Below are 27022 nucleotides of genomic sequence, written 5' to 3' on the forward strand. Positions count from 1 at the left end.
TCGACTAAATCCCTGCAGAAATCAAAAGGAATAGCTGAGTTTATAGCACTATGCTAATATGGTGCAGTTGTCCCCATTTCTTCTGCGTCTATTTTATGTAAATGTTATTCGTATTTGCACTTGCTAAAAGAAATCTTGGTAATTTCCTCAGTTTCATCACCGACTTTCATCAGGGCGTCCTCTTTAGCTTTATTCCTACTAAAGTCCGCTGGTTTTTACCAGCAGTGGAGCGATGTCAGTGTGTTGCTGCCCCTTAGGTCAGGCTGAAATATCTCAGCAGCTAGTAAATGGATTGTCTTGAAATCTTGAAAATTATTATTTTTCATCAAACAATAATAGCATACTGAACATACTGGTCTCCATACCTCTACCACTGATCCCCAGATTTCCTCTTCTACCTCCACAAGACACATTTTTGTGGTTCTGTCTGAAATATGGTAAAAACTTTTATATTACCATTAGAATGAATTTCAAACATGTTAGTGTTCAGCTCATTGTTCATTTAGCCCCATCAGATCAAAATTTCCAATTGACTAATAATTTGGTTGATGACTAAATGCCTGCAAAACTGATGACTACTGATTAGCCTCAGCTTCACTTTGTGCGTCATTCTAATTAGCATGCTTAGCATGCTTAACAAAGATGACGAACATGGTGACTATAGTACCTGCATGTTCATTTTAACAGTGTCAGTGCAGTCTTTTTACTGTATGTTTGCATATTTCCTATATCACTGTGGTCGTATAGGCTGCCAAGACTGTGAGTAAGATGATCAACCCTCTGAATCATATGGTCAGAAGTGTTAATAGATGCAGAATTACCCCAACGACCCATATGCCAGTCAGCCACTTCCTAGTCAGGACTCTAATTAGTCCAACAAAAGCAAATTAACCTTATCGTAGATTGAACAGCTATCAGCCACTTAAGGCCACATGAGGCAACCTTTTTCCTGATTGCTGCCTGTGATAATGGCTGATGGATAAAAAAAACCTCAGAAAAACATTTCACAAGAACACACAATATATATATATATATATGTATACCTTTAGGTGTAGACAGGATATGGCAGGAGCTGCTCGGCCCTCCTCTCCATAGGAGACACAACGTAACACAGCAGGGCAGTTTAGAGGAGCTTTGCTAGGCCACGTTGTGACAGTCATGTCCCACTACATAAGCTGTGGGGGCATTTTGTAACAAAGATAACCAGCGCAAGGTGCCAAAGCCAGTCTGTCGAACAAGCGTTCCACCAGCCCCGGGCCATGCCAGCCCTGGCCAGGAAGACACGGAGATGGTCCGGGGACGGGGGGGGGGGCCTCCCTGCTCCTCTGCAGCCACATGCAATCTGGAGAGCACAGACTGCGCTTTCCGTCGGGACCTGAGTGAATGGAGGTGTAATTGGCCGTATCCAGTGATAGATGGCTGTTCAACCTTTGTTACTCATCGGCGGCAGGATGCAGGAGGCTTGTCTCACAATATGAGGTTGATTGTGGAGTCTATTAAACACCAGTCTCAGGAGGAAATGTTGCTCACTGGAATGCAGGAGCTGAGAAGAATCTGGAGACTGATCTGATTTGGGCGCTGGTTCAGTGATTGCCCATTATATCTCTGAGACGTAAACATGATTGGAAATCTGATCAGGGAGTGAGAACTCAGTGTAATTGTCGGAAATTACAACCCTTTGTCTCTGCAACATAAATCACACATCTAAATTATAGTTTTTATTTCATTGGAAACAAATTACCATGTCAAAGAAATTACTTATTGTGTTGTATGTGCATTAATAACATAATCAAGAATAACTGAAAGCTGTATAAAAAAAACGACATTTGTTGTGTTTTGTATCATTTTTTGATTGACCTGTTTTGACATAGAGATCTAAACGGCATTGTTTCCCTTGATGAGAAAGATTCAGATCACATCTCATCCCGATGCAGTGACGCTGCTTGACAAGATGTATGTACCTCCATGTTGCCTTGGGGGCCTAGCTCACCTCGCCAAGGTATACACTCAAACTCGCCCCCTGAAAAATCAATGGCTTGCATGATTGATGTGCTTAATGTGAAGGAAGGCAGAGTTGTCAAACATCAGCTGCTCTCACGGCATGTCTGTTTTTGTTCAATAATCCGGTTACGTTAGGTAAAGACATAAACAGGAACCAACACGTCTTCGGAGATGATTTGTGAAATTCAGGCAGAGACAGAGACAAAGGCAGCGGCAGAGGAAATAAAGAAATGCAAGCAGAAATGAAATCGACTTCCCTCAAGGAAGTTTTCTTTGCACTTGAGAGAGGTGGGAATGAAATGAACAAATTAATAAGTAAAGGGCGGCTTTTGTCAAGGGCTTTTTGACATCGTCTAACGGATGAGAGTAGCTAGAGAAATGAGTGATGCTCTTTAACGCTGACCCAAATCATAAGAGACACTGGGAGTTGTTAAAACACGGAGCAGATTGGGGAGTCTGAGTGACCTAGATAGCATTGGTTTTGAAAAGCAGCCATACATCACATTAAATCGCTCGTCTGTCTAACACAATGAGGCATATCTCCCTCGCTGGTAATGAAAATTACATTCTGATAAGGTTCTTTGTGACATGGAAAATACCTCTACCATCACTGACACTCCAGGGCTCTGTCGGAGACGCACTTATGGGAAGATTTCCCCTCTGCCCGGACCTGGGTGACATTATCTGCCTCAGGAAGTGATGAGGTGACCAGTTGTTCACGTAATTAAATTTGGCTTTTTTTTTACGGGGAGGCAGATATACTGTAGCTGTAAAAAGACTATTTTATAGATCCTTTTGTTTTTTACGCGTATATATATATATATATATGTATGAATTGAAGCTCAGCATGATGATGCTAATAATCCACCTCAACAACAGCAATGTATTCTCTCACTTCAAGTAACAAATATATATTCATATAGCTCAGTAGCTCTACTTGGCCAATCTCAGCTGCCATTGCACTTGATTTTGATAAGATTTACCTCAAATGTTCAGTCAATGTCCCATCAGAGGAGACCGGGTTTATGACCTAAACTGCAGCCAACCACCAGGTGGAGATCAAAATGCTTTGGCTTCACTTTTGGGGAACTGTTGGTTTTCACCTTTATATCCAGTCTATGCCACAGCTCTTCATACAGGCTGCACACACACACACACACACACATGCTACACACACACACACACACACACACACACACACACAGATGCATGCTACACACACACTTCTGTGTGTTTGATGTCAGCAAGCTACAGGTAATTTTCATCTTCAGCAAATAAACAAGCAGTGCAAAAATAGTACAAGAGTATAATTTGCTGAAATGATGCGGAAAATTAGCTTTGTGTTCGCTCACCACATCAAAGAATGATGGCTCAACCCTGTTTGTTTTATCATAATAAGCCTACTGTAATCATTATTATTGTAATGTGGGAGGTCTAATGCACCTTAGAAGCCTCATATTTAAATGTTTCAAGATTTAGTTTGGAAGCAAATCAATGGATTACTGTAGAACACCCATATGACGGTACTTTATAAAAACAAGGGCACTTGAAATTCCTTTTTAAATGACACTTAGACACTCTCATTACAGACTCTCACAATGTCACACAATGTCACACAGGATAATGTGTGCCCGAGCTCGATGTGCGCCGGCTCTTTTCAGGCCAGGGTCGGCTAAAGGCCTCTCTCTCTCCAACAATGGCCCGTCACCATGCCAACAGAAGCAGTGCCAGCCACTGTGCCAGCTTGGCATGGCCCCCCATGTTAGCAGTAGCTGATTCAAGGGCATTAAAGCACAATGTGTGGGGGTCCTAGTTTATCCAGGGCTGTGCCAGGATTTCCCACCACAGTTTGCTTTGAAACAGTCTGTCATTCATCGCTCGCTGCCACTTCCCCTCCTCTCGTGCTGCTGATCTGAGCTGGGAGCATTAACAATCCGTCTTCTGAAAAATTCGCCATGCATGCACTAATGTACAATATTTACTCACATACAAGCGCCACATAAAACAACAAATATTTCGCCACATTTTTTGGCAAGGGTGGGTGCTGAACAGCGAGCAGTTTCCGCGCTCTCATTAAGGATTGATGATCCAGAAGAGACAATAACGTCTTTGTTGATTTGTTAGATTGCTGCCTGCCAATTTGAATGTTAGATTAATGTTGTAATGAGTGATAGAGGGGGACGTGTTTGTCATTAACATTTTATACCACCTCCACATTAACCGTTTCTCCCTGTCTCCTTATCCTGCAGCGCTCGGAGCAAGTGACTGTGATGGGCTGTCGGACTACATCTGAAGTGCTCTGCCAAAGAATAATATCCACTCCTGACCTACTCTGAAGAACAATATTTGATTCAATCAATGGTGCAGTCTCTCCGGGGGGGGAATTACACCCGAGCACTAGGTGGGACCTCAGTAAAGATCAACAGTGGAACATGTGGTACTTGACCTTCACGGAGAGAACTCAGATACACTCCAGAAGATGTCAGATCTGATCTGAAGCTGCTCTGGAGAGGGTCGCCCAGCTCGTAATTCAGCCATCTCTGCACGGGTGTTGTTAAGCAATACTCAGACACCATGGGCCATCAGTGAAGGAGCATAGTAATCAATGCCGGATCTTCATTTATTGAGGAGTTCCAGACATCTCACCATGGATGTGAAGGAGGGTTTCTCCTCCAAAGGGCGACTGTGAGAGAGACGGACCTGGGGGGAATTGGACACTGGGAGGAAGGAGGATCAGCTAGTGTGCTGCTAACCCATGGTGCATCTGCTGTGAGCAGGACGAGGGACTCAGCGGTGGAGGATGTCAGCAGAGGCCGAGCTCCAGCCGGGTGTCAAAACCAGCCAGCGAAGGGAGTCCAGGAGGATTAAAAGTACGTGAGATTCTTACAAATAATTCTGCGAATGTAGATAAACGTGTGTTAACTATCAGGCTCCTTACAGGCAAGCGGATCCAGGGGTGAGCACTGGCAATAAATATGATGTTGAGAAATTTTTCAAAGCTTATCGGGGAGCACAAGGAACAATTTTCAAAATATTTTCAATGATGTGTGTTTTTGCTCAAAGCTATTGAGATAATAGTAAACAAGGTATGATTTAAATGTGCACCTTACTGTATCAGGAAAATGTCATGGATATTAGACATGTATTTGGCCCCTCTGTGTAAATTGTGGCCCCTTTATGGCCCCTAAAAATTCTGAGATTTTGCCACTGGCTCATATTGTATTTTGTTGTGGATTGAGAAGAGCATGATAGATAGATACATAGCCCACAGTGCTCTGAGGTACTCTCAAAGACAACAAGAAACATGAGGAACCGGGAGACAAAATGGAGAAATGGCAGCTTTCCTGTGTTTGGCAGCCAGTGAACATAACTTTAAGCCAAGTTTGGATAAATAAAGCTGAACTACATGGAGAAAAGCTTCAGTCAGACAAGTCCGCCGAGAGGCTCCCTGTCTCATCCCACGGATCCAGACGTGGTAACAGCTCTTCCGTGTAGCCCCGGGGTTTGCTGCTGCCATGATTTAGGTGTCATGGACGGGGTAATTCACACCCTGTTGCTTTGATGAACAGCATAAGTGATGTAATAGGACAAGTCATTCTCCGAACGTTCACCAGGAGACTGAAATGGGACTGAATTGGCTGAGAGGGGGAAAGAGTGAAAATCGCAGGGAGAGGGAAGAGAGTGTGTAAGAGGAGGAGAATATTTCTCCTTTGCCTTTCTCCTTCTTTTCCTTTTTCTCCTCTCATTTCTCCAGCCATGAATAAAGCCTCTGCAGCCAGTCCAGTAAATCTGGCTTCTGTGGGCCGGCTGTAACGAGGCCACAGGGCCAGGTCCTCCGTGGCTGTTTCACTGGCTCTGTCAGCTTGCTCAGATAAATGGCCGGGCTGGAGGAGGGCCCATCGATTTGAGTTAAGTGGGAGGGGGGGGAGAGCGCAGCGAGGGGGCTATTACACACGTGGCTATGCGGCTCATCAGAGGGGGGTATCAGCGCAGGCTCTCAGCCCCTGACTTTACCATGTTAATCACATGTGCTGCAGGGACCGCTGTCACAATCGGCAAAGATGCTATTTAGGTCCATATAAATGGAAATGGGGCAACATAAATGCATGCAGAGTGTCAAGAAGCACAGACAGGGGGGGGGGGGGGATATGAGTGGGCTGGGGACAGGTGAAGGACACCATCAAGGATCAGGTTGATGACTTATATCGAGATTAAGATCTGTTTATATTCATGTGAATTCAAGAGAACAGCAGATATTAATGACATTTAAAGGATAAGGTGGCTCTTATTTTATATTTTTCATGGCGTCAACAAATCCTCATCTTCACTATATGTAAACCTGCCTCTTATTCCTCAAGTGACCTCTCTACCCTGTATAAGTAAAACTCACAACACATTAGCAGCATTCACAGCCGCTGCCTTGTCCAATGTTACTCGGACCACAACGTTCTTCTTTGGTATTTGACAGATCGTTGATACAGACTATGGCATTTTTTTTTTTTGTGCGGTTTTGTGTTCTCGTCTGTATTGTTATATTTTGGAAAAAGAAGGTGGTATGGATGGAGACACATTTTTTAAGAGAGGGGAAAAATAGTCTAGACAAGGCATACATTAGACAGCTTTGAGATAATCTGAAGAGTTTGGCTCCATTGAAAAAAGAAATCACAATACTGTAATGTACTGCTCATTATAACCCCGTTGGGGTTTCTAGGGCAAAACTTATTATTAGGATGAATTATTTTAAATTTTTTTGTTATTCTTGGGGATTTGATCACAAAATGAAAAACATAATCTACCATTCGCGTCATCCATTAATGAATTCTTGTCTGTATTTATATATTTTCTGACAACATCAAAAAAAGAACATCTAACCCAATATTGAAGTAAATGGTCATACTGGTCACATTATCCTATGCTTGTTTTGAAAGATACCATATTGATATGGATGTCATATTTGATAACATCAAATGTTACTGCAGAAAACTCTGACTCCCGTTCTGAAACCAGAGCTTCCCTCTACCAATCGAAAGAAACGCTTTACATGCTTGACTTTACTCCATCTCCATAACAACTGTTGCTCTCCCACTGTAATCTGAGTACCAAAAAAAAATATTAATTTCAAAAAGAGAGAGACAAGGAATGAGGACATGGAGACATTGAAACAGGGACCAGAAGAACAGAGACACGGCAAACAGAGAAAAAGAGACGGAGCCAGGCAAACAGCAGGCTGAATCACCGGTGTCCTCTTGTACTGAATGAATACCATTTCACTCTGTACAAACCCACATTTCACCACATCAGCTGCAGGTAAACATATCCAGCTGTTTCATCGCACTGCTTCACCATCAGGGTGATAAGTGGAGCCCCCTCCCCAAACAACTCTCCCACAGCATGCATCAATACTTGCATGCAACTCTGCAGTGAGTCATTGGTCTTTCCACATTGATGATGTGCACAATACCCGTCATTAACCATGTAACTGCTTCAACGATCCGTCATTTGACCAAACCCTCCACCTCCTGTTTGAGGCCAAAGTCGGGTAGAGGCATTTTGATCCGTGTGGTTTTCGGGACAAGGGAACGCAAGCTCGTAAATGTGTATATCTGTGAGTTTGCTGAGGCTTATGAAGAGTATTTGGTGCACATGAGGGAGACAGATGGCGGGGACAGATTTGCCTTCCTCAGACGCCCATTCTCTTTACAACTGCTTAAAGTCTTCAGTCTCCTGCACTGACAGAAAATACCTTCATTTTTCTTTTCAGCGACGTCAAATGTTCTGTTCGGAGACACATCAAACTAAACAAAACAAACAAAAACAAAACAAACACTACACTGCATGTAGGTGAAAGTAGAAGCTCAATAAGCATCACAATTTACTCACATTATAGTTTAAATAGATGGCGTGTGTGTGTGACCAACTGACAAACAGAGACAGGAAGACACAGATCCACACTCGGAAAGGTTCAAAGGTTAAGCTGCCTCGATGCCGGCTCCCCAACAAAAAGTTTCCTGCTGCCAAGTCCTTATATCTGGAGGGGCACTTCTGACTCTCCATCTGTGGCCATCTGTCCCCTCACTGTCCCCATTCTACTGTGGCAAGCGGGGGGGACGCAACACTGTGATCAGTGACAAGCCCTGAAACAGTATGGAGCAGCGCTGAGAGTAATTGTTCTCTCCATGGTCCTGGTGCAAGGCTCCTACGTCAGGTGGGAGATCACAGCGTTGGATTTGAAGCCGTCTTGCATCCTGCGTGTTGATTCCCAGCTCTTTTTTTTGAAGACTTTGCTATTGCTTTTCTTATTTTATAGTGTTTATTTAACGGAAATTGGAGGAGAATTGGGAGGAGAGATGTGACAAGCATTCTAAATTCCCCTTTTCCATTGGTCAAAAAAACCACTTCATCTTGGCTATGGTCTGAAATGGGAACGGGTAAAATCAACATTCCCTCCCGGGTCAAATGACTCTGAAGTAGACACAGGTTTTAATCGGCCGCGATGGAAACAAGACACCTGTCACCGTGCTAATTTAGCAAGACAGTGACATAAGACACCACCTAATTTGGTCCTTCTTGGCATTAAATATCAGATAAAGGCAAAACCCTCTACAGGCAATGGGAAAATATGTAATTGCTTCTTTTAATGGGTTTATCCGAGTTTTAAAAACCTGCGTATACGTGCAAATTTTGGTTTAAAAGAGGTATAACAGGTCTCCCAAATGGCGTGTTGTGCAATATGTAGGATACCTTTAAATAGAGATACAAATAGTAGAATATACTTTAGGCAACCTTGTGTCAGACAAATTAAGAGCATCGGGCTCATGGGCCAGAAATATTGTGAGGGCCACTCAACCTTGGGTAATTGTAAATCCAGAAAAGCAAAGGAATATGTGTCATCCCCCTCTTCACACACACACACCTTCTCCCTCTCTCCTCTCCTTCCGTACAGTGTGTAACAACATGAAACAGCATGCCCTGCAGCTCTTTAGTTTCATACAGCACACGCGCTTGTCTTGATCTGAACCCAGAGCACGTAGTGTACGAGTTATGCCGCTGTGTCAAGATTCTCATTCGGTATGCAAGGCCTACTTTCTTTTTTTTTTTGAGTATCTGTTCATAAACGTCTAAATCTCTCCTGAAGTGTTATTAGGGGAAATGGTACGCTGTATGTAAAGAAACAAATGGCACAGAACATCTGGTTAAAGCTCATCTGAGAGCGCTGCACTGAATTGGACCGATCATGTTTAAAATGCAACTGGAGCAGCATGCATTTTACATTACATTACAGAGTGTATGAGTCAGTGAAATCAGGATGGAATGCATAATACTGTATGAATAGACTGGAGTCGCTGCATGAGGGATGGTTTTAAGAAGGTAGAGCAATAATTATTGCAGGAGTCCAGCTCTTTGTACATCAGTCATGCAGGGTGTTAGCATCAGCACGACTGCGATCAAATACAGAACATATGTATCTCAAATTAACGTCCACAGTTGGTCTCCAGTCTGTCATCAAAGTCTGAATGTTCCTTTCTCCACATGGGAGGTGTTTGCATGCCAGGCTGCGGCTGCTTAATGTTCAGAGGTACATCGTGGCCGTATATAAGACACATTATCCGCTTGGCAGGGACACAAGTCGGAATCAGACCCAGATTTGACATTCACTTGCTCAGAGACTTTAATGACTTTAGCATCGTCAAGCCCTCCCCCTCTTTTAGAGGATTCTGCCCTCATGAATTAGTGAGAGGGTGTGCATAGCCAAGACAAGCGCTTGCATTAGGACCAAGACCCTTTTTTTCTCGATTTGCACAAGCCATTTAATTAGCTTGTTTCCCCCTGAATTTCCAATTTGGTTTTTGATGTATTTTTCGTAAATTGCAGGGATGAAAAGAGGGGTTAGATTTAACATGGATGGCAGTTCCATGTGCTTCTTGGTGGAATAAGTTCATTTTTGGTTTGATATGGTCTTTGATGGCAGCCTGACAGTCTCTGTTAGGGACATTAAGCCTCATCTTCTTCTCATGCTCAGCTTAAGCCAGCCACTTAAACGTGTCGTTAACTGATGCACTGTACGGGCTCGTGACCTAGAATTGAGAGACCGAAGGGGCTGAAAAAACTGTGAAATTCTCCAAGGTGCTGGTGACCTTGATTTGGAATACTGCTATCTCTTTGTGTGAATGCAGCAGGAGTGTTGAAACCCTGCGCAGATTATGAGGGGATGGTTGATACATGGTTGCACGCACAAGACGGCAATCGAGAGTCTCACCCACGTAATCAAAACAGGAGGACAGCGGGCATGCAGCACAAAGACAAAACGACAAAGGTGTCCCTGTCAAGGTGGATGTCAGGGCAGCTACAGAATAATCAGCCGTTGGGATGGGAACACAAAAGGGAATGGATGACAAAACACGTCATCTTCCTGCCGCCACCCAACATCCATCACCCAGGAAGGGCCTTGTGGATTGTGGGGGAGCGCTGGACCGAGATGATTCCTCTCAATAGCACCCATGGGGACTTTGGGCATGGGTGCAACGTAGGAGCGTCCCCCCCACTCAACCACCCCATAACCTTTCACCCTGGAGCTTTGTGTGTGCATAGCTCACAATGTTGTGCAGTAGGTGACGTGGAAGTGGTCTCATTGTTCTTCTTGTTTTCTCCTTTGGTCCACTGGCTTTAACCAACTTCGTTTTTTCAATTTTCTTTCAATCTTTTCTTGCTGCTGGTAATTTATTATTCAATCTAAATGTTCTATTCCATAAATATTTATACCATTGAGTGCACACACACACACACACACACACACACACACAACCACTAGCCTCTGTACCTTAAACAGGGCACAATACTAGAGTCGTAGGAGCTCGCACATCCTTTTTATAATCATTAAATTAATTTTCTTCCCTGTTCTATTTGTTCTCTTTCACGCCACAGGTCAGGACCGCACCGAGGCGGGGCTTATTAAGCGTTTCCGTGGAGATGGCATGCGGTACAAGGCCAAGCTGATCGGGATTGATGAGGTGACAGCGGCGCGTGGGGACAAGCTGTGCCAGGACTCCATGATGAAGCTGAAGGTGCAGACTTCTGTGTGTGTGGGTGTCTGAATGTGTGTGTGTGTGTGTGTGTGTGTGTGTGTGTTTGTGTGTGTGTGTGTGTGTGTGTGTGTATCTGCATTGAGCCTCTTCATTCATCTCAGACAGATTTTTTAAAAAAGCATGACTGTATTGTGTGTTGAGTCACGGGAGCTGTCCTCTCCTGTGTATGACTCACTGGAACTCTGCAAAGAAGTGACCAAACGGAACAAATAACAGTCCAGGTATATTATTCTGCAGCTCTTTGTCGCGTAGGAAGCTTTTGTAAGGTTGGTGCTATATCTTGTGCAAAATGGTAGAACCTTTGTACCTTATTTTCCCTCTAATAGGCTGCTTTATTTTTAGTCTTGCTCAAAGCTCCCCCACATTTATTCATACAGATTTGTATTGACCTTGAAGGCAAGCTGTCTTCCTTTTTTGAGTATTATACAAGCTAGGCAGAAGATTCTCACTTTTTAACCTGTGACTGCGAGAACATTACTCGCCCCCACCCCCACTTGTTGTGTGTCTTCTCGTGTCAGTCACAGTTTTCTATTTTTACTACAAAGTCCATACTTGTAGCGCATATGGAAACTGGGATAATGTGACCCAGATAATATAATAGTGAATGTCGAAAGTAAATTAGGTCAAATTCAGTCGCACACTAAGGCTGGAAGGAAAGAAAAGAGCACTGGGTTGAAGATATACTAATATGTACTATGATGTTCTTTAAATTCACTATTTTTAAAGCCCCACAAAGCACACATGCACTTTACAGTCATAATGGTCTCTCCCAGAAGAAGGTTGCCGATACTGGTTCTTGGCACAGGTTCAAATCCAGACTGGGCCAGTGGAGTTTGAATGTTCTCCCCATGTTTGTGGGTAATCTAATTCCCTCCCATAGGCTAAGTACATGCAGGGTCAGGTTTCCTCCGTGGATAAGCAAGAGATGAGGTTTTGTTTTGTTTCTCCAACACCTTGTGTGAGATAAGGTTTTAGAATCAGTGAAAACACTGTCTCAGATAACAAGTGGTTGTCAGAGAAGAGACTAAACATCTCTGTACATCCAATTAACAACAGAGCCACAAACATTCACCTCCCTTTCTGGAGTCGTGTCCAGGATCAGCCTCTATGCAGTGAAAAATACAGACTGTACATAGAGATCCACAACATGTGCTGCTCCTCAAAACTTAATCCAACGCTTCCTGATCACCACCTGGTAGCTGGATGCAGTATAGGTTATAAACCTTGCCGCTGACATGTTAACGTATGGACCAAACAAAAAAGTCAAAGCGAATGTCATTCAATATGATTTTGGTCATTTTATTCAGGTCTTATCACACAGATGGACGTTCAGATGTTTATGTTTCTGTTTATTTTTATGTTGTTGATTGATGCTGTGGCTGCTTATGGCTGCTAAGCTTTTCTGTTCAGAGGAGGGTTTTAGCAAATGGTCATTTATAGACATATTAAAAATCTCCTCTCAAAAGTTTATTCTGTATCATCCTGACTGTTTCACTGTTACTAAAGTAAAAGGCAACGAATTCTTATCGCTTTCTTTGTTCTTAAGAAAAAAAGCAGTCCGTCTTTGCACTTGGTGGCTATAGGATAAATCCTTCTCCAATAGAGGACATATATGTGTTGCTTTTTAAGTTTCTTCTCAAGGATTTTTCCGCAGCTTAAGTGTGTGGGCGGGCCTACAAAGAGAGCAGTATATAGCCAGGGGGCAAAGCCTCTCATCGCCCATATCCATTCACTGTGATATGTTCAATAAAACATCTTTTTCGCTGCCTTGATCCGACATGTCGGCAGTGTCCTCGGCGTGACTCCGGTAGTCACCAGCCACCAGCCAGTTACAGTCAATGGAGCAGTCGATACAGGCTTGCTATTATCTGGACAGGGGATAGAGGAGGGGATGGGGTTTCTATTGAGCTGCCTCTCACTGCCTTGAGGACTAATCCACCAAATGGAGAAGCCGATGGCTGATTGACATCATCCATCGACTGCCCCTGCCCGCCTGCCTCTTTCTCACTTACTTCATTTCTTTCCCGTTGCTTGCTCTGCTCTTTATCCTCTTCCCCTCTTTATATACTGCTTCATCACTTCCTTTTCTCATATGAACCTACATTTTTTTTTGTGATGATGCATGTATTTCTCCCTCACCCTTCAGGAACGACTTGTTATGCCCGTAGTTTTGAATAGAGCTCTGCCTTAACAAGAAAGGTCTGAGGTGGAGGTTAGCTGATGTACAGGAGAGGTCAAGCGTGTGTCTGTGTAATTGCGACTGCAGTTTTGTCAGAGATATTCAGCACAGCAGGCAGGTCTTTCTTATCTTCTCTGGGTTTCCCTCTTCTCTCTTCTCTCATGTCGCAGGCTTTGTTCTAGGAAAGGCACGTCAAACACACAGGTCGCATTAACTGGAACAGGGTGGAGATGTTAATTGTCTTCTTTATTAGACTTGAGAATAAAAAGCAAAAAAAGGGGGCTGCCGAGAACCATGGGAAATACATACTTCAAAGGCCTGATTGGTTGTTCAGTCAGCACTATGTGAACAGCGGGCTGGTCGGTCAGCATGAGCGATGCATTCTGTCAGCAAATCTCACCCCATTGTTGTTAGCTCGCACTTGTGCATGTCACGTTGAAGTGCAGCAGAGCTACTTCAAGAAAGGGAAGAAGAAAAAAGGGAAATAATAACAAGACTCGCTGCACAAGGTGACATTTGAGTTCCTGTGAGAGTAGAGCTTCAAGAAAAAGGCACATGAAAGAACATTCTGTCCTATCGCACCTTACGTAACTCCTGCCTTCTCACCACCCCCCCAAACTTTCTCTTGAATCTGCCCGTCAGCCACCCACCCCCTCATCTCCCACTGTCACGCTCACCTGAGTCGGAAGAGAGATCAGCTCATGGTCTTTAACGCCAAGTTCATATCCTTTCATCTCCTCATGTCATTTCCTTTAATCTCCTACAGGGAATGGCTTCCTCGGCACGTTCCAAAGGGGAGCACAAGCAGAGAGTCTTCTTGACGGTGTCTTTCGGCGGGATCAAGATTTACTGCGAAAGATCAGGGGTGAGTAGCGTGTCAGCAAGGGACTCCGCTGCGGCAGGGCTGCAGCAAGAGGCCACCGCCAGCTGCCACTCTGTGAACCTATATGGTATAGGACGTCCAGCGGGTATACACTTGCACAGTTCAGTTCACAGCGGCTGCCGAGGCTGCCATCTTGTACGCCTGGCCTGCACGGTTGACATGTTTGTACCGTGGCAATTTCTGCACACAAGTAACATGATTCATGAGTAGCAAGAGCAAACCTTAGTTCAGGGGTCTTTGACGTTTTTCAGGCCAAGGACCCCCAAACTGGTGAAGAGATCGAGCAGGGACCCCCTACTATATATATTGTAAAAAATTGTGTTTTATATTAAACTGGGCTATTATATATTCATGTTTTTAATTTAAACATGTGCAAGGTACAGGGTGGCCATGCCACTGCCATTTATAAGCATACATCTTGCATTCAACACTGAGCTATTAAATTAATTCACAGATTCAGGTTTTTATTTTAAACATACATGTAGAAGAGACAGTGAATCCTCAAGCCATCTGTGGATGGCACACATACTCCCACATTAGTGATATGTCGGACCCTGGTGGATAGCACACAACTTATCTAATCTTGGACGGATGGAGGTTGTCAGGCAGAGGGTCAAATCAGCCTCACAATATGTTGGATGTATATTAATGTGAATTTAAAGACATATAAATTTGTGGTAAAAAAATTGGATAAAAAAATCGTCTAATCAACCAAAGATTTTGCGACCCCCCCCTGCAGTATCTCCGCGGACCCCTAGGAGTCGCGGACCCCCTGTTGAAGACCTCTGCTTTAGTTCATAAATATTTCACATGGCAGCATTAATTTGCAGGCCTTGCATTCGATATTTGACTCTGAGTAACATACTCTATAGGCTACACTACAAGATGAGGGGTGTGCTGTAGAACCTACTTAAGATCACTCAGACCCTGTCTGCGTGCTAATGATAGCGCAGTGAGCAATGTTTGGCTGTTTCCGTCTCCATCCTGGCTCTCAACTCCCGCGGACTCGGAAGCCTGCTGTTCCATTACAGGATGATCGAGGGGCCCGGTTCTTCCCCGTCCTGGGGCGTAGTGTTGGCTAGATAGGCCCACTCTGCTCATCAGCGCTAACCGATAATTAGCGCTCAGTTCCACCCCTTAATGATCATTGCCGCTAATGCTAATTACACCAAGGCTCCACCTCAGCTGTCGTTAGGGCTAAACTGATAATTACGCAACGGCGTTGGTCTCGCGGTTGCCGACCCCCACCCCAGTGCCAACCATTTATTCCCAGAAAAAAACACCCATCTTTGATGATATCTCTTTTCAATATGACTGGTGGCGATAGAGGCGCGTCTTTCGCCTGTAATTGAAAAGAACATTAGGCCTTGGCCGCCACCACCAACCAGCTCACCAGCTTTTGACAAGCTCATTTGTTGTTTTGGAAATCATGCCCCGTAATGCTCTTCATTTTATTTACTGATTACTGGCAGCAAATAACACTCCACACTTAATATCCCTCTTGAGTGATTATGGGGGAAACGGGGATCACTCCAGCGCAGGCAGAGTCAGCAAGTGTTTAGATGGAAATACTTTATGTAAAGCTGACATGATTCTCTGCTGGATCGAGTCGACTAGTCATATTAGTTTTGTATTTTACAGTAATCTGGGGCATTGCCAACGTCTGAGTATTGGCTAATATTCGAATAAAAGCTCCTCCCCAGTGCCCTAAGCTTATCTCCGTGTACAGAGAAGCAGCAGGTAGCTGTGCTTGAGTGACAGCCTAATTAATCTGCGGGTATATATTAGCGCACGGTTATATTTCCTAAGCTTTTTGCTTCCTTCTTTTTCCACCTGGTATTTCATAGCTTGCTTATTAATATGGTGTTTCTTGATAATAACAGCATCTGAAATCCTGCTGGACTTAAGAATAAAAGACCCGATCAAACCAAAACCTCATATTATTTGATTCTTATTTTAAAAGAGAGAACTGGTTTTAAAGTTCGAATTTTATCTATACTATGTTGCGTAAGAGAAATTAAAACATCCCTGAATCTTTCCTCTTTCTGTCAGAGACATTTAGGCTCACAACGTGTTGGCTGGTCGTGTTTGGTTTAACAATTTGCAAAGATGTTTTAAGTAGGTTTGACCTACTTTTTCTGCCAACACAGTGTACAGGGTTCCTTTTAAAACATTATATCAAAAGGAAGATTTTCAAATGAAAGAGGACATCTTATAATGCCTCTATAAAAATAAAGAAGACATTCAGCAGTGCCCACATGGTCTTTCCTATGTGAACACTTTACACTTCTGCCATCTATAGGTGCTCCTGCATCAGCACTCGGTCCACGAGATCAGCTACATCGCCAAGGACACCAGGGACCACCGGGCCTTCGGCTATGTCTGCGGGAAGGAGGGCCACCACAGGTTTGTGGCCATCAAGACTTCACAGTCGGTGAGTACTTCTCCATTCTGCTGGAGAGGGATTTGAAGTCTTTAAATTTAGATTTTAAGCAAATCTCATTGACTCAGGTGCCAGTTTACAAGTTGAGATGCAAGTCAATTTAAATCTCCAAATGCTGTGGAGATTTCTACATTGTTCTCTTGAAGCTGTATTAAGGTAATAGTGTTTTTCCCTACAGAGACCAAGTCCTTTTAATCCATACGTCTGGCAATTAAATATTCAAGCTGTGTGGCTATGGGAGACCGCCTGGCACTGTCTTCTTTTGGTTACATTTTAAATATCGATGGAGTCAAAATCGAATTTTCTGAAGAGTGACGAAAATTATCTTCTCAAGAGTCACGTCCACAGATCTTCAAACTTGAGTGAGGAAGTGGAAAAGTGTGGAATATAAAATCTGTCTTTTTCAAGTGTAGGATGGGAAGAACATTTTCAAAAGATTGCTGTGGTGTGAATTCATGCTATACTGGATATTGCAGATCAACAACCCCCACGCCCTGCTGTGCTGAGCTCGCTGTTTGTTTCTGACTAAATCAAAGACAAACACCAGACAGCCACGTTCTGCATTCACAGGATCTATTCTAAGATGATTGACTGACCAGAATAACAGAATATACATAAATGCAAAGAAAACACGCAAATTAAATACATAATATACACATAAGTTACTTCCCATAACAAAAACATATTTATTAAGTTTAAAGAAAAATAATGCAAATAGTAAAAGATGCCTGTAACAACCTTTTGGACAGGAGAAGTTAAAACATGAAAAGCAATTCAATTTCTAAATGCTGACATCCTCTTCTTCCTCCTCCTTCCCTGTCCACCTCTCCCATCCAGGCCGAGCCCCTCATCATCGACCTGCGTGACCTCTTCACACTCGTCTACGACATTAAGCAGCGGGAGGAGATGGAGAAGAAGGCTCAGAAGGACAAACAGTGTGAGCAGGCGGTGTATCAGGTAGGACGCTTAGAGGCCCTCTTTATTTTTTTTATGTTTTTTTCTCACTTTCGTTTCCCATTTGGAGGCGAGATCGCACATTACATCTCAGCCAGGGATGCATTCACACACCAGAAATCTTAACACTTCCGAGCGTCCTCTGAAGTGCATCGCAAACTGTGTTTGTCTGCGCGACTGATTTCTGTGCTGAATATCTGAATAGCATGGAAGTGTGACACGTTTAGAAGAGATGCGTGTGACAGGGAATGTATGCGTCGGTGTGTTTGTGATCCAGCAAATCGCCGCTTCATTAAAACTCAATGCAATGTCAGTTTCTTACTATGCTTGGTTGCAGACTAAGATTTTTGCAGTCGATGCCTCTTCTTCATCCATTTGTTTCCTAACGAGAGATTGAATTCTCCAAGTGACTGATGAAAGAAACAAAATGTGTTGTCTGCCTTCTGTCCCAAACCCCCACAGACCATCCTGGAGGACGAAGTGGACGATCCAGTTTACCAGGTAGGTCCACAGCTACACAGATATACGGAACATAGACCCTGCTGATTCTGATGCTTTTCTAGCTTCAACGATGCTGTTTTCACTCTCAAAGCCCGGGATAGAGAAACAACAAATAATCCTCAATTCAAATATCTTCTCCAGTCACTGATCCGCTTGAATTAATGATTCATGATATTCCACCATTCCTGTAATACACAGTAGACCATGGATAGTTTTGTTCAACCATTCAACTCCCATTTGCCAGTGCAGTGTCGTAAAACCATATTTTTTAAGTTGATCTGTGTCAATGTTCTGATTTCTTCCAAAGATATGCCCCCCCACCCCCGGACTGGTTGTTACCCCTCTCTTCTTTATTTTTTGCCCTGTGCATTTATTTGGCTGAACATGATTTTCTTTTTTTTTCTCTGTGTTTGCTCACACTGAATACAGACAACACTAACTCTTACTCTGAATGCTCTGTTCAGCAGTACATCTAACCACCTCCCAGATCACCTCTGTTCTATGCTCTAGCCTGAAGTGTGTTTTTGCATAAAGTCATTTCCATTTTGCAGTTTTCAATTTAAGTTGATGTTGGTTGACAAAACTCCAGAGACTGGCCAGAGTCTTAAAAAGGAATAATGTAACATTTTGGTAAATGTGCTTAATCTCTTTCTGTGTGAGGGTTGGATGAGAGGATCAATATGTCATTATGTTAAACCTGTGGAACCTAGTTAGCTTAGCATAAAGAGAAGAACACAGTTAGCCTGGCTATTTTCAAATGTAACAAAATCCACTTCTTAGCACACAAGTTTCACAGATTAATACATTAAATAATTGAATCTATTCAAAAACCAAAGGGTCAAATTTACAATTTGTGTTATTTATGGGGAATTATGTGGAGGACTATTTTTTGGTTGGGTCCAGCGACTTTCTGGAGTGTGCTGCCAAAAAAATAGTTCAGCACATTAACCCCTGCAAACCTTCAGTCTATGTTTAGATTAAACAATTAAGTGTAAATTAGCTGTAATCACAGTTTGAAAAAAACAGGCCAGCTGTTTCCTTTCTCTATGGGAAGCTAAACTAACAGGCTTCTCCACCTGAGAAGAAATGAAAAAGGTCTCAATCCTCTCATCTGACTCTCAGCAACTCTCAGTTTTGGTTTTGAGACGCAATTTAGGGAGCGGACTTAAAACTTTTGTCATTGATTCACTAACTTTTTGAACAATGAAAAAAACTGTCTTTCAATTTGAATAGAGAAAAGGAATCAACCCATTAATTTCTTTAATTCCGTTGCCATTGTGATACCATTATTGTTTTACTACCAGCAAAATGAAAGCCCTTGTTGTTTAAACATTATATCGTCAGTTGGGAAGACTGCAAATAATCCTGCAGGCTGCTTCCTCTTATTTCCTCTTCTACTGTTAAACGCTGTCTCAACTTCCTCCAAAGTCAGAATTATCCTTAACACTGCAAACAATTCGAACCAAGCGTTAGTGTGATCTGGACCGAGAGCATCTCCATGATCCGACGCACCTTTCAAACCTGCTATTTTGTCCGAACCAAACAAGACGGGTGTGAAAGCACGTTGAGTAAAGTGCGTGTCCCAAATTGCCAAATTATTCCTTTAATCGGAGATCCATAATTGCATTGATCTTTATCAACGTGAGAGGAGATAACGACAGATTTAAGGACTTGTGGGACTTCGGTCATGGATCTCAATCCTAAGACCTGCGGGTCTGTTTCCTCTCCAAGAGGTGGAGCATCATGCTGCTAATGTTGAAGGGAGAACCTCGACCTAAGACCTCCACATTGCCTTGAACTACTGCCTGACCTATTATACTTGTGCTCTTTCCTCCTCCCACCTCACTCCTTTTCTTTCTCTCTTCATCACCCCATTCCTCTTTCATGTGCCCCAATTTCACATCCTTTACGTTCCTGATCTCATTTCATTCCTCACTTGACGCCATCCTCACTCCCCTGTGCTTTCATTTATTCTCATCATGTATCACCCTCTTGTTGTAACTCTCTGTTTTATACACCAACCTCTCTCTCTCTCTCTCTCTCTCTCTCTCTCTCTCTCTCTCTCTCTCTCTCTCTCACTCTCTCTCTCTCTCTCTCTCGCTCCCTCTACATCTTCTCATCTCATTATTCTCTGCACCTCTACGCCTTGCCAACTACTTCTGTTCTGTAGTACATAGTGTTTGAGGCTGGACACGAACCCCTCCGTGGCCACCAGTCAGAGGAGAGCGTTTATCAGGTACAAATACAAGCATTGCCCCCCCTTTTCTTTTCCTCCCTCTTGAAACCCTGTGAGAGATTGATAATAGTAGCATTACTAACAACTGTATGACACCCTTTAAGAGAGGAGTTAAAAAGTGCAGATTGTTGTTTTGGGGATTCAGATGTAGATCATACTGAGGTTTCTGTTGTGATGTGGCTGTCTCCTGTAGCTTCATTATAATAATATAAGCCATTTTTGTCGGTGAAGGACTTTTGATGTGCAGCAGCAGCAGCAACAGCAGCAGCTGGATCCTCGTTTTGCATCAGTAGTAACTGGTATGAGGTTAGGAAAAGTGAAGAGTAAGCAGAGAGGTTGTTATCATTGAAATAACACTATAAACAATGCTGGATTAGACATACTTATAATTTTCTACGTATCCAAGATGAATTTGGAAGCATTTTAAATGAAATAATAAAATCTACCACTACTACAATGGCATTCATTAGAGCTCATACCTCCGCCAATATTTCCCTTGAATTCATATTGCACCAAATCACAACAACATATAAAACTCTGATTTCTAAATATGCTTGAATTTTTAAAAACAAGATCCATTAATTATTCCATGAGAAAACTGTGAAAGCGTCATCTCACAGTGTTAAAGAAAGTCCTGGATGTTTCTACCTGATCCAGACCCGCACCCACACTTTCATGGGATCTTTCCTGACCCATACTTTCCTTCCAATAAGTTTCACGGTAATCCATTTAGTTTCTGCTTAATCAACAAACCAACCCACGGACAGGGGTAAAAACCTAACCTCTTTGGCGGAGGTAATGACGGAAATTTAATACATTGAATGGTTACTAACAATCACTGACCATAGTTGGGGTGAAAAATACGATTTTCTCTTATCAAAATCTTAAAGCTTAATTTCAGAAGTGCTTAAAATAAGAAGGCAGCATCTTAATGTTTAAAACATAAGATTCCTTATTTGGCATGTGAAACCGCTGCAGCGGAGTCAATGTCAGCCTTGGTAGTTTACCTGGAGTCTGTACACCAGGCTCCTTTTATACAACACTTTGACCTTTTGATTTTAGACCATTTGAAGGACCAGCTAGGACTCCAGGGACGTGTCGAATGATTTAATCCTAACGCCCCGCCTCCTTGCCTTTCTCTCCCTCTCCTCCTCCTACAGCTCTTTTTTTTGTGCCTCTCTGTATCTTGCCTTCCTCTGAAGATGAAAGATTCAGAGAGGGAGATTAATCACTTTCCATGCCATTTGATCTCAGAATGAAACAAGATCAATAGACGTTGGCAAAACGTAACTGAAAGTTAACCAGTCAAGGGAGCGATAGGGCAGACGGGCGGAGAGGTTAAGAGCAACAGATAGTTTTCGGATGTGAGGCATTTTCCTATTATCCTACAAACTAGTGGAGACATGCTGTTGCAGAATAACAATAGCCTTTCTTAAAATCCCCTCTATCGTTAGCAATCAATATTGATTTAAGTAGAATTGATTCAACACTCCAACTATAGAATTTGCATAACCCCATTACATTGAAAGATAAAATTCCACTATAGACGTGTTTCAGTTCTTGTAAGCTCCTGTTTTTAAATACCCAGACTGCTCTGTTACTTACATTTGAATCGACCTCCGATCCAATGCAGGTCCCATCCAGTCAGCAGAAGGACGGGATCTATGATGTCCCAAAACGCCATTTCATGACTGTAGGTGTTTTTTAATTTCTATTATTTGTTTCTTCACTCTTCTACTTGCAAACCTCTCTTGAGATCCTCTGGGAGTCAGTGCCTTAAGCCCCCTATGACAGTGTCCATTTGTAATATTTCCGCTCCTCTCTATTCAGTTGCTTTATATTACAGCCAACAGGCTCAAAAACATTCCCACGCTGCCAAGGACGAGTCAGACAGGGGTCTTTGCCTGCGTCCGCTCCCTGGGACGACGGGCGATGATGATGAAACAAAGCTGCATTAGTCATGCCGAGCCTGCTCTGAGAGATAGGACTAACTGATTGTGAGACCAAGATCAGACATGTCAGCAATTTCACAGAACATTAGAGAGGCAGGCGTCGCTTCCAAAATCCAATCCTGTGCAGAATCTCAAGCATGTCATGACCAGATGGTCGAGATAAGATTGGTTTGGAAACTGTGTTCGCCGGTCCCGTCAGACCGGTGGGACTGAATTAAAGGAGGTGGCTTGTACCGTCTTCCTCAGAGGATAAGGACGAGAGGTTTGTAGGTGGAGTGGGTGTTGGGTTGAGCTGCATGCAGTGAAGTCATGGCTACATGCAACTAAGGCCACCAAAGCTTAATGAATAGCAATTTATTCCTCCTCCTGGTCAGAGAACGGCACCGAAAAAATATCCCCTCCTGTCATCTGCAAATTTATTTCATCTCATTTTGGTAGGTTTTATGAGTTCTTCACCGTCATGCTGCAACGACCCTATTACATCTCTCAAATCGCTTAGAAAGAAACATTTATTTAAGCCTATTTCGCCCCAAAAACATTCACACAGAGAGAATTTACACACAACTCTTGAAAAAGAGCCGTAGCAAACTGTGTCTGTATACTCTTCACCGTTTGTGTGCTTGTTGCTCGGCATATCGGACAGATAAACTGTCCCCGGCCCACCCCGCCTTATCTCGCCCAAACAGCCCATGCCAGTATAAGTAGCAGCGCTTCCATATCTCCAAGTGTTACTGCTTGTCTGTTCATTCAGTTGGAGCTTTTTGAGAGAGCCTCGAACTCCCTTGGTGTGTCAGTGCCTGCGGGGGAGACACCTCTCTGTACAATGTTTACCTTTTTTTTATTTTTTTATTCTGACTCATTCTGTGCCCCTCAATGGATCCAAAGTGCTGTACAGACTGTGCGTTCCTCTATGTCCCGGCTTATTCAAGAAAGACATAAACACCCGGTTTATGTGCAACACGGATTGCCTTTTCTTTCTTTTGTCGAACGTGTTGCGTGAGCGTGTGTGTGTGTGTGTGTGTGTGTGTGTGTGTATTTATGGCATGCAAATCCTGTGTGTTCCGTGTGTTTTCTGTGCTTTTAATGTGATCCATTGTCTGCTTGTGCATGGCCCAAGAGACATTTCATGCAACTTAGCCATCCCATGGTCTGTTCCACAGCCGCGTCCCCCTCTCCTTTAAGTAGTGCGAATGGATCACGGAGGGAGACTAGTGCAGGGGTCACGTCTGCCTATAGGGTGAGGTGGCCTCATTGTCTCGGCTGGGTAGGTCTCAGGAGCTTCTTCTTTCATTCATTTGATGAAACAAACACACTCCTCCTGTGTGTGTGTTCGCTGCTCATACAGTAGAGCCATGCATTTAAAAGCATCCCAGGCTCTCACAGGCGCCCCTGCTTGATTGGCAGACATAAGAATATCTAATCAGAGCCTTTTTTATGGGACTGAATAGCCTTTTACCCACTCAATTATAGCGAGCCATGAAAGATTCATTTTAGATCCATTTTCTGATAATGAAACAAGGGGATCGTTGTTTCTCGCCCTCCACAGCACAGGCGGCTTTTGTGAATAGATTTCCCTCCCCACACCTACCCACCCTTGCAGCCACCGTAGCCTATTTGGAGATGGATTCAAGATTTCATAACTATGCAAATCTCATTGTTGTGATGTATCACTGGACTTTGTCTCTCTCCCTCTCTCCCTCATCCCCTTGGTTTGACTCACAGAATATCAACCACTTCGATCTTTTCGGCGACATGTCCACGCCTCCCTCGGTGAGTCTTTAAGTTTGCAAAGTTGATACAAGTAAGAGATAGTACAATGCGTTATCTTTGATTGTGCAATTTCATTAGAACAGATTTTCCACAGTACTTAAGATTAAAGTTTTAAATGTGCAGCACAGTGGATTTTTGTTGACTTCGACATTTGTGTGTGTGTGTGCGCTTGTGTGCGTGTGTGTTTATGTGTGTGTGTGTGTGTGTGTGTGTGTGTGTGTGTGTGTGTGTGTGTGTGCTTTTCCTCCCAGATGCCTCCATCTCCTGCCAACACACTGGACCCGAGCAGGAGCAGCCGCCAGCAGCAGCACAGTCCTGCTGATATGTACGCCCCGTTCAGCCCCACTGCCATGCCGTCAGGTAGCTGCCCCCCCCCCAGACTGAAACTCTGCATCTTTTCCACAACAAAGAATATGAAAGAGAGAAAGACAATGCTGGAAGGGAGGATTTTTTTATTTGATGTATTGTTAGTGGAAAAATGTTGGCAGGATTTAGCAGGATGTGGATTTATGGAGTGTTTATAAGGAAGAGCAAACACCATGCAGTGGTGATATTATACTCTGAGCAAAAGAGAGGTTTGTAAACAGACAATCCCAAGTGTTTAATAAAACCCTTGACATTGTAGTAACCCCCAGCATCCCTCACAGGATAAGCGATATAGACGATGGATGGATGGATGGATGGATGGAAATTGCAGAGACTTAAAATACCTTCGAAAGATAAAGTCAATGGTGCCATCATCTTCATGGCATGTAAAAAAAGTACACTTACTGTGTTACTGTACTTAAATACATTTATCTTGTATTCGTACTTTACGTAAGTAGATTCCTTTTCAGGTACTTTTGACTTTTACCCGATTCCATATATCAGCAAATATCTGTACTTTCTACACAAAATTTTAACAATTCATTGCGTTGCATCTTCACATTGTTTTCTACATTGTTAAAAGTAATCAATAACTAGAGGGAAATTGGTCCATTTATCCAATAAGGGCAGGGGGTGGGGTAACATTAGACCCCGCCTCCTGCAGCAGCAGCATCACCGGTGAAGAACAATGAGTCTACATTTTGCAAGTACTTTCACGTGTAATACTTCAAGTACTTTGAAAAGCACTAACTTTTACTTAAGCAGCAAAGTTAACTTTTACTTGAGCTTGACATTCGATCTATTCATTTGTACTTTTACTTCTGTTTGTCAGCAGCAGTTTATGTGTTGAACACATTTTCCAGCATTTTCTCATTACAGCAGTCCAACAAAATAGTGGCTTCTTCAATGCATACAACAGCCAAACTTTACCCTGTGATAATAACAAGTATGAAGTCAGTGCTTTCCAGCAGCAGACTCTCAAAGCACAGTTGTTGTCCTGGCACACTCCAAGGAGAAGCCTTCCCCTCCCCATTCAGCGGTGTTACCAAGCCATATTAACTGTACAATTGGACAGAAACAATTCAGTAAAGAAATGTGTGGGCGATTTGTCTTTATATTGTTTTTCTTGAAGTAAAATTGTGGGATTCCCATGGCTCTTTGAAAGGCACGGAAACAATATAGAAACGTATATAACTGAAAATGGTCGGCAACAAAGGAAAAGCGGGTGAAATTTGTTGGTAATAAGCAGCATCGGACAGGGTTTGACAAGAAAACACACCATGCGCTCTCATCGTTCGACAAAGATTGAAAGACAGTAATTTCCTTTTCTTATTAACCTTTAATCATTTCCTTCCTTCTCTTCTTTTCCTCTCAGGTTATATGACCATGGGCCCGGTGCAGGCGGCCCAGTGGGCGCAGCAGCCATACGCTGGTCAGGCTCAGACCCTGGCCTTCCCCGTGCAGGGCCCCCTCCAGGTGGCTCAGGTCCTCCCTGGTGGTCAGCCGCTCATCTGGAGCCAGGCCAACATTTTCCCAGCCACTCAGCAGCAGTGGGCGGCCATGGCAGCCTACATGCCGGCCCAGGCCGTGGGCGTGGGGGGCCATGCAATCCCAGCTGCCATGCTCCAAGGCCTGGTTCCCATCACGACCATGTGCCCGCAGGCCTGCGACCTGTCAGCCCCTTCCTCCGCCATTACCAGCCCCCAACACACAGCTGACCCCACCCTGCTCCAGAGGCAGCTGAGCCTGGGGAGAGAGTGCCTCAACATGGACTTAGACGCCGGCGAGGGCCCCTCTACGTTCGGGGCCGGAGCAGCAGGTGTGGGAGCTGGCATTGCGTCAGCAGTGGTGAGCAGGTGTGGGACCCCAGGCCTCATGAGCGAACCGGACACTCTGGTCTGCATTCAGCTGCTGTCGCCTTCATCTGCCACGACCCAGGAAGAGGAAGGGAGCTGTAGTGACCTTGATCTCTCGAGGATGACCTTGAGCCCAGGTACATCCACATCACCGTCCACGGAATCCCGTAAGTCCTCTTGCTTATTTACCTCCTACATAAACACATCTGATTAAACCAACATCTTAACAACTTCACATATATGCTTTATATAATATATAAGCATTATTAAATTTCTTAAATCTTGCTTTTAGCCTTAAAAGCATTGGTCTTTCCTGATATTCATGGTCCTCGGAGGATGAAGCCAACTAACATTGATTGACATTAAATGTTGTACAGATATTCCCAATACTGAGGGGATTAATGTGAATGACTTTGGTTATCCTCTGACTATTCAGTGCCAGCGGTTGGACGGAAATTCCATTTATTCAATGAAATATGTAAAGATCTACAGAATGGATCGGTACAAAATTACACATTCATGATTCCCAGATGATCTACCCAAATTAATATGGATATCCTCTGACTTATCAGCTAGTGCTGCCAGCAGACTGGCATTTGTCCTTTTGAGTAATAAACCCGCACATTCTCCACTGGATCAATTGTAATAACTTCCCTGATTTTTCATCAACCATCACAATAAGGTCAAATGTTTAATTTGTCCGTCACTTTGATTTATAACCAAACACCTGTATAACGAATTTTACTCCTACAACATTGTGCCTCACAACAAGAAATACAACTGACCTGTTCGTGTTTT

The 27022-nt window shown here is 43.4% G+C and overlaps 1 pseudogene; it reads left to right on the plus strand.

The window, feature by feature from the left end:
* Positions 1 to 4801: 4801 nt before the first annotated feature.
* LOC133017544 (uncharacterized) overlaps positions 4802 to 27022 on the plus strand; it is a 33163-nt pseudogene continuing 10942 nt past the window's right edge.

This window comes from Limanda limanda, chromosome 13, assembly GCF_963576545.1.
Source record: "Limanda limanda chromosome 13, fLimLim1.1, whole genome shotgun sequence".
NCBI lineage: Eukaryota > Metazoa > Chordata > Actinopteri > Pleuronectiformes > Pleuronectidae > Limanda > Limanda limanda.